Raw genomic sequence first — 15482 nt, forward strand, 5'->3', positions numbered from 1 at the left:
TGAAAGCACCATTATCTTTCCAGTGGCTACACCCAATTTATATAAGGAATCAAGTGTTGGGTTGAAGTTACCTCTAACATAGTGTGTTTTATGAATGACTGGGTAAAGCAATTTCCTGTGCAACTTGGGGATGCCTGGGATGTAGAGCATCTTGTGTGTGGATCCACACTGTACAAGTAATGTATGTATGCATAATTTGCAGTAGACCATGGTCAACTTCATCTTATAGTTGTAATCTAGTCCGTTTGGCTGCTCAGTTTATGGATGAGTTAAGTATGGCTACTTCATGGATAGTATATTTCACACTGTGGTGAATTGTCTTAAAATGCTGTTGCTGTTCTTATGTAAAGTGCCTGCCTCACTTTCTTTAAAGTGTTCTAAGGTCTGTCTGGCTGCAGCAGTATAACTACTTTAATTAAAGAAATAATAATTCCATATTATATGAGTATATTTGATCATTCAAGACGAGTAATAATAATGTAATTTCTCACTCTACTTCTCGGCTTTTAATTGGTTGCTTAATTTTCACTCTATTCCTCCAAATTGCCACTAAAAATTTGAAAGGCTAATCTAATACAAAGAGCTGGGTGGTAGTGTGTTAGAAATAGTGATGAGAAACTGGAATCTGTGCAGCTGTCTGCTAAACTGTATTGTTAGTGAAAAGTGGGGAATGGCAGATACTGAGAAATTCATGATGATCTGGATGCATTTAAAGTATTCTCTTGACACCTGTACACCATCCATGTAAAGAATACTTATTTGGTCACACAAAGCTCAAGTACATATCAGTAGTCATGAGGAATGCAGACTAGGCCTGTATTTGCTAGAAGAAATATGTATTTTGAGACTGTTTTGCACCAGGAGATGCTGATCCATTATGATCCCAGTAGGAAAGTCATTTGGACTCTGTAAAGTGTCATTTTAAATGGTACTTTTTAGAGCTAACACTAAAATGATAAAGAGAATAGTAAGTAATATCTTACATTAATTTAGATGTTGAGAACCTGAGCTGTGCAGCATCAAAATGGGCCTCTGATTGACGCACAGCACACCATGTGGACCTGTCCATTGAAAGCGTTAGCCTATTTTGGTCATTCAAGCTGTTATTGCACTTTGTAACAAGAAAACTCTATTCATCATTCCTACTGTCAAACAGAAAGATGTTCACATGAGAACTTGTTGCTGCACTTGTTAGATCAAGGCCAGGCTAGGCAGGTGGCATAATCACAGTTACCAAGTGAGAGTTGCCCACAGGCTTCTCCTTCACAATTAGCGCTGTTTACCCTAAGTTTATCTGAAGGCCAAGGGATACACCCAGCACAGGGCAGAGCCAGAGGCCAGCTGTACAGGCAGCATGGCACAAGCCTGAGGCTGTTCAGGTTAACTCTTAGGTGGATCACTAAGCCCTCGATGCACAGTGGTCTTCTGCTCACGATCACTGCAGAGACTGTGTCCCTTCTGTTCGCAACTCAAAACTGTAGTATCAAAATAGGCAAGGTAAATTAGTGGTTAGATGGTATCCAGCGTTGCTCACCTTTTGAAAGCCCATGTCAGTCCCTTTGAATAAAATACGGGATCCCAACAATGTGTATAACTATGCAAAACTGATTTCCAGTGTTTTGAAATCAACACCAGGGATTATTAAAAAACAATTACTGGTCTTGGATGCAGCTCTAGAGTTTTATATGTATTATGGCAGCGACACCTCTTCAAAGAAAGGAAAGAAAATGACCAGCTATTGATATACTAGAAAGAAAAGCTTCATTAATGTATTTTATGAGTGGGAGGTACTCAAAGAATGTCCCAATGAGATCAATCTCAATGTTACTGCATTGCCACAGCTTGAAATGTGGAGAATGTAGAATCATTTGAGTCTGAACTAAGTCTTTGGACAAAGCCACAAAGTCAGTTGTACACATTAAATCCTGCTGCTGATCTTACTCATGAAGTCCACCTGCTCAGTCCACACTGCCTCTTCACTGTATAACCTGAACTTCATTATGCAAAATTTCCTTTAATGCATAGAGTGAGTTTATAAAACAAAACAGTAAGAAATGTATCTCCTAGTTATGCTCAAAATACAAAAATCTAGTTGAAGTATTTTGAAATATTTGAAATTTAGAACACTACATCTTTCCAGACATCATCTGCTGACTTAAAGATCAGCTACTGAGCAGTATTAGTAGCAGATATTTTTTTAATATCTCAGCTTATCAATTCCAGTCAGACTAAATGTGAAATACGTAGTTTACAGGAACATAACAAGTCAGCTGTGAAGTTATGAAAGTAAGGAATCTTGAATTTACTTGATGGATACTGTACTAAAATCTTTGTTGTGTTTGATACACCTATTATTAAAAAAAGGCTGATAAAATACATTTTTGTTGAAGATGTATAATTACTATTGTGGGTTTGCATAATCTATATAATCAGGTAACTGGTGCAAAAATCAAGGCAAATGTAAAGGAGACATTAGGAAATTTGAACCTGGGAACTCTTGGAGAAGTATGACTCTTGGTTAAACTTTTGTATAACCTGTGCTGATGCTTATTATGAGCTGTTGTGGGGAAGCATTTCATTTGTCACTTAAAATAATTGCAGGTTATATGTATGAAAATACAAAAAATGTGACTACTGCGCTGAGTATCATTCAGCCATAAACCTTAAGTGAATGTGCATATATATGTATATATACACACACATATTTGTTATATGCAGCTGTTTGGTTTGCATTCTCAAATGGGTTTTGCAGCCATGCTTGTTGCCAGATGTGACTTTGCCTGTGTTGCTGTTCATCATGCTGGGTTGCCCAGTGTAACATCAAACATAGTGTGACGTAGTGTGCTATCTAGCCTGCAAATGCAGATGTGTAATTAGTGTTTCTAGTATCAAGTTTTTGGTTTGTTTGGTTTGGTTTGGGGTTTTTTGGGGGGTTTTTTTGGTGATAGGAACTACAGCTCTCTGAGCTGTGTCAGGTCTCAGAGTGGTGGGAAGAACAAATAGGTTGAACCATAAAGGAAAGAGCTGTATCCTTCTGATTACACTGAATTACCTGGATTTCAAAACTTCAAAATTTGGGTGTTTTTTTTTAAATACACTATGTTAAAACAGATTAAATACTTTTTCTACTTCAAGGAGGTTAAGGATATTTTACTTTGGAAGGATTCCACAAAAAATTATTACCCAGTTCTATAACTGTTACAGAATGCAGGAAACTCAAAGAAACTAATAATTAAAGTTTTAAATTAGTTCATTCTTTGGGTTAGGTTATTTTTCTTCCCTCCTAGAAAATTCAGTTGTTTGAATGCCTGCTAATTAGTGTAGGGATGGTCTATATTAGATTACCTTCTCTCCTCCTCCTTTCTGGTGTATTTGAAGAGTTACGTTTCAAATTATTTACAGTCCTGAATTGGTGAGATATTCCCAAATGTTTCACTGATTTTTTTCCTGCTATTTTGTTAGATTTAATGTAATTAGCTCTTTCTTTTTCATTAGGTCACTTAGGCTTATGTATACTCTGAATGAAATCTTCTTATTTAACTAGTAGTTATAAGATACTTAACCCAGTAAGATCTGATATTTATCTTGCTGTTGTAAATCCCTATCTTCTAGATTCAAATAATGTGGGCTTAAATTTATAATGATACCTTAATTATTTGTTTTGATTTTTATCAAATATGTTGCTTTGTGGCATTGTACAGTATTTTAATATCCTCTTGCACTAGGGTGTTTTTTTTTTTCCATCTGGACCGTATTGTTTTAAACTTTGAACAGAAATTCAAGGGGTGTACAGTGCTGTTGAGTCTGTTCTGTTTCCATGAGATGCATGAAGCATGGATTCCTGATTTTTTGTTTGGTTTTTTGTGAAGATTCCCTCTCTTCCTCCCTGCTTTGTCTGTCTGGTCCCTTTCACTCCTGTGGGCAGTAGAAAATAATCCTACTATTAAGACAAGGATATACGATCTATATATTTTCCTGCCATGTTCACAGCAGTCTTCCATCAGTAGTTAAATGTTTTGTCCTGTCGACTCTTTTGTAGACCAGGTTATTAGGAAGTAGAATATTGATTATTTAGGATGAGATTTTTAAAGCTTGCCTAGAGGGTTGGGGTGTCCAATTAGAAATTAATGACCTAGAGGCAGCTTTGAAAATCCCACCTGTAGAGTTGAAGCTTTTAAATGAGTCTGAAGTTAAGAGTGCGGCCATAATGAGTGCACAAATGGTGTGATATTTTCCTGTGGTTGGAAGGAGTGTTAAATAGCAGCCCTCTACCTTCATGTCAAATAATTAAGGAAGTTACCAGAAGTAGACTAAAGATCAGTAAACTGATCCTCTTTTCTTTGGAACAGGCTAAAAGGCAGATATTTAAAAATACTAAGACACTGTACAGCCCTGGTAATGACAAGTTTTGTCTAGGAAGTCATGTTGTATCTTTTTTGTGAAGATAGGTAATCAGAAACTTTGAAATAAGCCTAGAGCAAGAATAAAAGCAGGATACATAGATGTAGATTTTTTTTTCCAATGGAGTAAGTGAAAAATAATTTTTAGTTACTTTTAAGACATAAAAGTAACAGTATATCAGCTCTAAGAATAAAACTAAAGCAAGGCTCTTGAGTGCCAAAGATTTTTTTTTTCTTTTTTTTTTTTAATGATTCCAAGGGTATGGCAGGTGAATCCATTTAGCAAGTCTAATGACTGGAAAGTGGAATGTTTTTCAGATAGCATGGATGAAACGATCTGTAGCCCATCAGCGTACAGCTGGAATGATGTCATACGTGGTTATGCTTTAATTCTTCCTGCATTGCTAAAGGGGAATGGGGTCTGTAATATCCTCAGACTGCCTTGTTGAATGCAAATCCTCAAGCTGGAAATGGAGAGCATTCTCTTTCTCCACATGACTAATGTTAATTTCTTTAACAGAAAAAAAAATTAATAAGTCTCTCTAATGGTAAATTACCATTTATTGTAAATGTGCCACATAAAGGAAGTAATAAGTCATTATTATTGACCTATTACTGTTCTTTCTGTTTTACCTCTAATTAAATAAAAATGTGCACTTTGAGTTAATATGCTTTTTGTTTGAATACTCTTTTATCAGTCCAGAACTGGTACTGATACTCCCGCACACTGTAGTAATCAAAAAATGCCTCTTAGATTTTGCTTAAGCTGGGGGTGAAGTTTTCATTTTAATTGTTCTCCTTTGATTGGATTCCCCCATTTCTCTCTTTCTGAGACTTCTAGTCTGAATATTGTGTAGTTAGGTGTGTTTCTAGTCACTTGTTCACTCCCCAAGCACAAAGGTGGGAGATTTTCTGTGGGGAGATAGAGCCCTACTGAGCTAACGATAACTTAAAATATGTTAGTGCTTAAAAGAATGGATTGTAAAATAGAAAAATAAATGAGAGTGATTATAAAGGAAAGCCAGAAATTTGCAGGGTGTGAGTGATGTTACAGTGCAGCTGGTGCAACAGCTGAATGATTGAGGTGGTGGAGTAGTGTATCTGCCAGACAGTGCTAGAAAAGAGCCTCAATTCTCTCTTCTCAGGACAATTTATGCATTTACAGAAAACTGCCATTAGAGTAGAAACTATCCCAAAATAGGCTTAGGAACTGAGATCATAATCTGGGAACCCAGAGGCAAAGCACCCTATCTTTAAAACCAGCTATGCTCATACTTTCTCATAGTTGTTTGGTGGTTTTTTTTACCCCTCAGGTCACTATTTCTTTCTGCATAAAAGCACAGGGTTAGCAGGAGTAATCGCAGGAATTGCTTTGTAGCTTGATATATACCCTGGGGGAAAGGCACTTTCCTTGGAGCTGGAAAACATGGACTTGAACCTTGTTAGGTAAGGAAGGCGTTGAACCTGACCTCTTGCACCCTAAGCAAAGGTATGAGTGTTGTGATAGTATATGAAGGTGAATAGCATAATCATGACCGTACCAGACATATTTAGGAAGCCCTGATCAAAGCTCATAAAGAATAGATGCAAAAACCTACCCTCGGAAGGTCCAGTACTCTGTGTGCTAGCAATTGTCTATGTCCCTGAATAAATGTGCTTGCTCTGGCATTTAAGATGCTCTGTGTGCTCAGATTTTTCTCTGGACTTCAGTGCACTGGTTGTTTTGAATCCCACTTTGAAATGTCAAGTTCCTCCATGCACTGCAGACATCAGACTGAAATCTGAATTCCCTCCTTGGGATCAGAAGCCTAGAAGTTAAATATCATTGCTCGTTCTTTATAGAGCTCTGTGTCTTTTATTGGACATATCTAATCCCAAGTGTGTAGGCAGAGTGCAAAGACAATATGTTACCTCATGTCTCTTTAGTGATCCTGTTGCAGTAATTGTCACCAGGGTTACTCTTCAGCTAAATCTTGGCAACAATACTGTAACTATAGTGGGACCAAATCTTTGCTTTGTAGCTCTGTTAACTCTAATTAAAATATTCTGATGTAAAAGTAATAGTGCACCAAAATTAGCAGAGTATGATGGGAATGCAGTCACTGAAGATTGATCTTCAGCTAATGATGAGCATGTTAATAAATGGTGGTACTTTCTAAGTCAAAATTTAGAACTGAGCCTTGTCTTTCTTCTGCAATTTACATGACTAAACCTACTAAATTTGACTCAGTACTAGCTCTCTAGGTCCCTGGCATTTTTTAAGAAAAGATATTACAGTTTGGAAGTCAAAAAATGCTGCTATTACTTAAGATAGAGATGCTAAAGAGCATTCCGAACTGAGGCCCAAAAGTCCTCATAGACTATTACGAATGTTGGTAAGTATGGCAGGCTGTGGATGTTGCTGAAGGAGTAAGAAAAACTGTTGAACCATCTGTCATTATGGATTTCTCTTTGCATGTAGATATTTTTCTGAACTGAGAAGTCTTCTGAAGTGCTGAATCTATTTAAATTTTGTTTCCTGGTAGCCACGGTTCCCTTTGTCACCTCTCCCAAACATTTCTGCGGCCTTTCTGTTGCTTCCCCAATCTTCCTATATATACTCTTCTTCTTCTTTTGCCTCTGAAACACACCTCTGACCTTGATCTCTTTTCCCAGAGTTCAGCTTCTTCTTTCTACCAGTCCCCTGGTACCTTTCATGCTATGCTTTTGTTATTTTCTTCCTTCATGATGCCTTTGTTTACCTGAACTTTATGTGAGAAATACTTCGAACACTGGTAACTGAGGCCAGATAGTAATGGAATAATGCAATAATGCATTTTAACTAATTGCCTCTATCCAAAGAAAAAAAACTCTGTCCTTTCTGGCAGAAGTGGCATTGCTCCATAGTAAGAACTCCTACAAAAGAGGGAAATTTTTATAGAATTCCTAAATGGTCAATCTATTTAAATTTCCATCAGATTTTTACATTTCTGGTGACTGTATTGTTAGTTTTCAGCAATGGTCCTTGATAAGATGGAAAAAAAATAGGAAGTATAATTTCTCTTTTAGTGCTCTTTGTATAAGAGTTCTGATGTAGAAAATCAATATTGCTATTCAAAGGAAAGCTATTGAAACAAATAATATTACTGGTTGGCAGGCTCAGCAGGATGTTTGCTTTGATTACATTCTTGCTGACATAGTACTGCACTGGTGTTTAGAAAACCCAAAAAACATTTTTAAGTGCTTATGCTATGAAACGATTTAAGCAATTTAGTGTTTGGAATATAGTTGAAATAAACCTCAAGAACAGATAAGAATATGTTCTTATTTGTGCTAAAGAAATATTTTGTATTAATGAGCAAATGGATTCTGTATGTCAATTCAATGACAGCTACTGTCCCAGAAACCCTTTATTTTGGTGGTTCGTGTTTGTTTTTTTTTTTAAAGTTTGTTCTTTGTTGAATTCTTAAGTGAAAAATATGATAATTGGATTTTTTTAAGATATCTTTTAGCCCATACTTATCTGGAACACATATTACTCAACGGTCTTTCTTTGTCTGTGCCAGCTCATATAATTCACATTTTTATTACCCTGATCAATTGAAACATTTTATTAAAGGTCAAAAGAAAAGAAAAATTGTAAAATTAGAAATGGAAATGGATTTGATTAACGATTGAAAGCATAAATATGGAAGCAAATGATCCAATTTATTACCTTTTTCTGTTTAATAAGTATCTTTGCCTTTGATTCTAGTTCTACGTTTTACTCCAGCTGCTTTGACTATACAACTATCTGCTCTTTTTCTATCTAGCCATTTATAAGCATGGGAGAAATCTGCGTTAACCTATGCGTGTATAAAATGACTGGTAATGGTGGCAGTATACGACGTAGTATTAAACTCAGTCAAATGTGTTAAGTGTTCCCTTTTTGGTTTGCAAATTCAAGACAGTACCAAAACTGTGTGTGTGTGAGATTTTTTGCTCTGAGACTTAAATTCTAATGCCAAGCATCTCTTACTATTGAAAGCCTATTTTGGAAACAGACTATGTGTGCATAGTGCTTAGAATAGCAGTCACTGTGATTGTGTCTACACTGCGGGGTGAGTATATTCAGTAGCACTCTGTGACCCTGGTGTTTGCTGTGCATGCGGACTGTGGGTACTGAGACTTCTACTGTCAGTCAGGCAGACCTGACCTGAGCACCCATCACCTCCCGTTGCTGTCCCTTCCCTCGGGAAGGAAATGGAGTGTTTGAGCAAGGAGAGAACCAAAGTACAGTCGGTCAACAAATCTCGTGATGGTGCGACCAAGACTTGGGAGTCTTCTGCATGTCTGGGCATACTCTAGTCCACAGTGTATGCTCAGTGTAGGTTACTCTGGTTTTGCAGTGGTGGTGTAACTGCTGGGTTCATTGGTGGTAGAATGGCTTAATTTTCCGCTGTGTAGTAGAGGGTGTTCTCCCTATTAGTGCCCAGGTTCAGCAAGATACTAAGTACTTTCTCAACTTTTTAAAGGATATAATTGGTCCCCTCAGCTCAGCAATGTAACTTGCTGAGCTGTAGACTATTTTGTTTTACTGGTTAAAGCTGTAAGGGGGCCCTTGAGACCCTTTGGGAAAAGGAAGCCCTCTAAGCAGTCAATGAAAGGCATCAAACAGGAGAAGGTGCACCCTGTGCGTGACGTGCTGTCTGAAGTGCAACCAGGCTGTATCAGGAACCTGGCAGTGGGACTTAGAGAGGGCAGCTGGGCTGAAAGTACAGCGGGATGCTCCCCAGAAAGCTGACCTGGCAAGGCTTGGTTCCCCATCATTACCCAGCTGAGATTATTTGAAGCGATGAGTCCAGCCATCCCTGTGACAGAGGCTGAGATGCCTCTTCACAGATCTTCCAATGTCCAGCAGACAAATGTGTGACTTTTATTATGCTTATTGTATAAATAAGGCAGTATTACACAAAATGTCATGTAAAGAAAGTGCAGATAAGCACTTCCTGAGCTTTTAATTATACAAAACAAATTATCATGTATAAGGACATTAGTGTTAGCTGAAAACCAAAACAGATTCAAGTCTTTTATTAGTGATCCAAGTGATGACGGTATTCAAAAGTGTCACAGTTTAACCCCAGCTGGCAACTAAGCACCACACAACCACTCACTCCCCCCACCCTCAGTGGGATGGAGAGGAGAATTGGGAAAAAGGTAAAACTCATATGTTGAGATAAGAACAATTGAATAATTGAAATAAAATGTAGTAATAATAAGTATAACAATGATAACAGTAACAATAACAACAATTTTAATGAAAAGGAGAGAAATAAAATTCAATAGAAAAAGAACAAGTGATGCACAATAGAATTGCTCACCACCCACTAACTGATGCCCAGCCAGTCCCCAAGCAACGATCGGCAGCCCCCAGCCAACTCCCCCGCCTCCAGTTTATATACTGAGCATGATGTCTTGTGATATGGAATATCCCTTTGGCGAGTTCGGGTCAGCTGTCCTGGCTGTGCTCTTTCACAGCTTCTTGTGCACCTGCTTACTGGCAGAGCATGGGAAACCTGAAAAGTCCTTGATTTAGAATAAGCATTACTTAGCAACAACTAAAAAGATCAGTGTGTTGTCAACATTACTCTCATATTAAACTTAAAATACAGCACTGAACCAAGTACTAAGGAGAAAATTAACTCTACCCCAGCTCAAACCAGGACAAAAAGAGAAGGAAACTGAGGGTAGTTTTTTTTTCCTGGAGCAGTAGTAGTGGATTTTTGTTGTTTAAGAATCACACTACCCCACTTTTAACACTATAAACTCCTGTTACAAAAGCTTGTATAAATATATTTGTACATAGTACTTTGTCTTCTAGTGTGAAGCATTTATCTTGGTTCTTACTGCTTCTGCCTGACCTGAATTAACAGCATTCTCATAAGCTTTTCACTGATGATTACAGCTGCGTTATCCAACACAGGCATGCCTCCAGCAGTGCCTATGGCTCCAGTGGCCCTCTTTGGCTGCGGTAATGGTGCTCTTTATGCTCCCAAGCCTTGGTGAGCCGTGGACTTTCTAGCTGGTCAAGTGCTGATGTAAAAGGCAAGGTGGGGAGCACAGAGAATGTTCAGTGGGAAAGTAAAACTGATGGAAGCTGGGGATAAGGATGTGAGGACAGTGCTTACCAGGGTTGTTCCAGAAGTGATGGGAACCACTGCACTGATTTTTGGATACTGAATATAAGATGCCTAGGTCATTGACTTCAGAATGCTTAGTGGCAACAAACACTTCTTATGTTGAAAGCTCAGCTTGCATTGAGGTCACTTCTGAACGTGCTCTATTTGCAGAACTGTATTCACACTTCCGTAAATCAAATCCCACACCTGAAGTCAAGACTGACAAAAAGAAAATTGAGAAATTAGTGACCATCTGAGGGCAAAAAAGCTATTTGAGTGAATTATGTAGCATCATACAGCATCCATGGCAGGTGAAGAGGTTGTAGATACTTTGCAGGTCAGCTTATCAGCTGAAATGTCTTTTGTTTTGTATCATCCTGATCTCTTTGAGAACATTATTATTATTTTTTTCCCTCCAACAGCCAAAGTGGGTTTTCCTTTAATTACAGCTCAGCTCCCACCCCTAAAAAACTCTATCACATGCAATGAATGGAGCAAGATACTTGTTAAAATATCATTACAACCTGTTTTGTACATGTTGCATCATCACACACAAGGGAGCAAATGGAATTGTGTGGTCAAACCTAGTCTGATATTTCTCAGGTTTGGAATTCTGGGTGTTTGAAGACTCAGTTGTAACAGGTCATACTGTTGTAACACAAGGGGGTTTTCCCCTGTGTAATTATACAATATTCCAGAAATATTAATATGCAGTTGTTGAGAAGATTGATGGATTCTAAATGTATCAACAGGGAATTCCTGAGGGTATCTCAAGGGGTTATTTTAGAGACAAACAAGACAAGACAGTTATTCTGAGCAACAGTCATATAATTCTTTCACATGGAACAATTCTTTGCGAGATGTCTGATTCACTGATAATTAAAATTATAAATGAGTCTTGTTTGGCCTGAGTGATTATGTTCATGCTCCAGTGACCATGGCCTCTAAGTACTAAGGCATATAATTAGACCCTTCTTTGACCTTTCAATATCATGTTGACCATATCTAGGCTATAACAGATCCATAGCCTAGATAGTTGTTTAGGGCCAGATGGTGTTTTCATGCAAAATTAACGCAAGAGGTTGCTTCAAAGCTTCTTGTTCCATGCATAGCACAAGAATAGATTATTGAAACGGGGACTCTGGTATGATATGATGAACTGTACCTAAACCTGCTGAGGATGGGTACTTTGTGTGTATCATCTTCCTTTCTGTCCAGCATTCTCCATGTCATTCTAGGTGATATAACTTGTAACTTTTAAAACAATTTTTTCCCATTCAGCAGCAAGATGTGGGTTTTAATCTAACTGTAGGAATAATTAATATATTTTAACAATGACAATCTTTTGTGTGTTTGGCTAAATAAAATGATTCTACTTTTAGAATAACATGACAAGATACATAATTCACATGAAACATCCATGTACTTTGTGCATCTAAAGTAAGTATTACCTTCCCAAACTGCAGGAATAGGAGTTTTTCATTCAAATACAATTACATAGTGTTGAAGACTTTTGCATATAAAATCCAATTACTAATTCCTTTCCTGAAATTTTAGTTTGGCTGTTTCCATTTCAAACATTTTAAATTTTGACAATTTTTGTTGGATGAAGGGTCACATAAAGGAAAATAACAAAACATAGGACAATGACAAGTCTGTCAGGCACTACTGAGCATTTCCTCAAGTTAGAAGACAACAGCCAAGATAAATATTCCCTTGAAATGTCCTGATGAGTCTCAACTTTCAGAAAGTAGTTAATGTTCAATGTATGAACACAGCACTTTTTTAGGTACCCGAGAATACAAATAATCATTATGGAAATTTTAATCATGATGGAAATTATATCATCATTATGGAAATAAAATGAAGTTATGAAATAGAAACTAGGGAGAAGTACATATCGGCTCTACATCTTGACTGCAGCTGTTACTTCAGATTACCTCCTTAGGAATTCATCAAGAAATAATGAAACATTCCTTATTATTCCATGCAATCTTTAAATCTGTGCATAGGAAGGCATAAGACACGCAATTTTTATATATTCATTGATTTGATGCTAACAAGTTGACAAGGTATTGATCTAAACTGTACCCTAGCGTAGCTTTAGTACTGCTTTACGGTGAATTAATATTGCCTGTTTTTTTCCAAAGTCAGCTGTGAGAATTTCTGTAGTGCAGTTTCCCTTTAATGCACTCAGGCAGACTTTGGAAATGTGGTCCAGCAGTAATTTTTTCTGGCAATGCCTCCATTTTCCACATGTTCGTTTAAATGATTTACATCATCTTCTTCCCTGTCACCAGCCAAAGTCTGCATTCTGTATCTGCTGCTGTAGGTAATGGGCCCAAGATGTATTTAGAAGCCCTGATGAGGGGTTATTGAATTTACATACTTCGTGTCTGGAGGCATATGAAAGTCACATGAAATAGTCTGACTGATGTCGACAACATAAAGGTGTAGGATACTTCTCAATTATTGATTTTTAAACCAGCCTTTTGGTAAACACATCTTTGGTGCTGACATTTCCAGCTCTTAAACAGTGAAAGAAATAGGTGGGGGATTTTATTTTTTTTTTGGTCTTCCTAGCTTGTTTAAACTGGGCTGCTGCGTATGGTGTGTTTGCAACGATGGATCAAGGGTTTTCTGTTTCCTTTTCTTGGTTTCATGTGCAAGTCCAAGAGTAAGCCACTTACTATAGTAACTTTGTGTGGGTATAAAATAGATGAAGATTTGGCCTCTGTGTTAAGTATCATTCAGTTTTGTTGGGTGTAATTTCCTTCCTAATTTTTTATTATGAAGTCTGACTTGCTCAAGTGGTGTGCCTGCTCATGGCATGGAATTGTTTCATGAGCCCTATTCCTCCTTCCCCTGAAACGTACATAAAACATGTACTGTGCAAATGATTGCTCTACCAGAGAAGTACCTGTAGACTAAGGTTGTGCTAAAAAAGGGCTAAACAAACTAATTATTAATTTACGGGGCTGAAGGTACTGGAAAGCATAATCTGAATTTGAGCCTATTTTAATTAGTAGGGAAGATTGCTCCCTTTTGTTGTTTAATGCCATCTTTCATTCTAAGCCACTGACAGCAGGTTGTCCTCCACTGCTGAAATGGATCTAATGCTTGTGTTTAAACCACGTTAACAGCAAGAAGAGGGTGCTGGTAGGAGAGCAGCAGAGAGATGAGCCTCTCTATTAGTTGATCTATTCTGCAGTTTACCTTTTTTAGAAAGGAGATGACAGGGGAAGAATGGATGTATAGATGGATGAGGAAGGGTTTCCTATTATCCTTTTGGAAATCAGCGTAATGTTACTTGTGTGTGCCTGGGGAGCCGTGGCACACTGGGAGCTTTTGGAGTTGCAGCTCCAGGGAGAAGGGTCTGAAAGGGATTGGGCCAGAGTGGCTCTGGAGAACACTGAACCTCAGGCAGTGAGTGCCTGGGAAGTCACTCAGGGTTTGGGGTCTCGCCCTGTTATGTAAGGGACAGATTTGGTCCTCATACATTTCTCATTCCCTTTCTGCACCTCTCATGACTCCCGTCAGCTCCTCTGACTTTTACTTTGAAAGGGACAATTTCCGTTCATTCTTCTGTTGTGCAAGGAAGAGATGCGGTTTGACCTGGTAGCCCAGGAAATTTTGAAGCCCTTCTGAGAAACAGTTCTAATATAGAACTCCCTAAGAAACATGAGTAAGGCAGCTTAGGATACCGTTTTCTAAGAGACTTTTTTACCAGTGCAGAACCTGTTTTAATTACCTTGTGGTTTCTTTTATTCTGTTATATTTTATCCAGTTGTACTGGTACTGTCATGCAATTTCACTTTTTATTATAAAAAGAGGTTTATAAAAAGATGCTGCTCAAGCAGAGTGCACACCTGCGGTCTTAAGGCCTTGCCCCCTTTGTGTTTACTTGGGAGAATGCTGTCCTAAAATATCCCCTCTTCCAAGGCAAGCATATCAAGAGCATCTCCTTTCAATTAATTGTATTTTAACTATTGGCTATGAAACCCTGATTTAAATATGAATAGATGTAATTATTTTTTTCCTGGAGTTAAATTCTTCTATATGATTTTGGGTCTTTGCTTGTGTATTCTCATTTTGTAAGGCAGCTGTTTAGGCTTATGCAATATGGGATAATGCTGACTAAACCTCCTGTGTTTGTTTGCATTATGCTTTTGTTTCACTCTGCAGTTCCAAATGATAGGTTGCAGTAAGTATTCAATTTTCTGATGAGGCTTAAAAGAACTTTGGCTCTCCAATGCATCACACATGACTCCTGTTTCACCATGATAAGAAAGTATTTGCCTTTAGGGAAAAGGAAAATGATTGAATGCGTGTGTTTTACATTACTTGAACCACGATCATTTTACTGAAACAGGCCAAGACATTAACAAGGGTTTGGCCATGAGGGAATTGAGAGTCAGTTGTGTATCTTATGTCCTAGTCAGATGTTGCTTTTCTTTTCTTTAAAAAAAAAAAAAAAAAGGAAAGTACCACTGGAGTTGAATACAGTTGGTTCTATATATATGTATATAAATAAGAGCATATGTGGTCCATCCACATGCATTGTGGCCCATATACAACATCTGTATGTAAAGTACAGCGTTATCACTGAATACTAATAGTGATCATCAATTAGCAAAATGTATTTGGAGGAGAAAATACCATTGCAGCATTTACAAAGTGGTCAGAAGTAATGAAGAATGAGATGTGGTTATACCAAGTTCAGTGTCTTTATTGATATAGATTTGAATATAAATCAAAAGCATGTAGAATTCATATGTAAAACCATGTTCTTTGTTATATATTTATTGTATTATAATTCCTTGGTAATTATTTTAGCCCCTATCTTTAGCTGGTGCCATTTTCAGACCTCAGATCCACTCTCCTTCAAGGGTTGTCTGGCCACAGCCTTCCTTCCTCAAAAAAATTTGAATTTTATCTTTGAGGT

This window comes from Falco naumanni, chromosome 10 (genome assembly GCF_017639655.2).
Source record: "Falco naumanni isolate bFalNau1 chromosome 10, bFalNau1.pat, whole genome shotgun sequence".
Taxonomy (NCBI): domain Eukaryota; kingdom Metazoa; phylum Chordata; class Aves; order Falconiformes; family Falconidae; genus Falco; species Falco naumanni.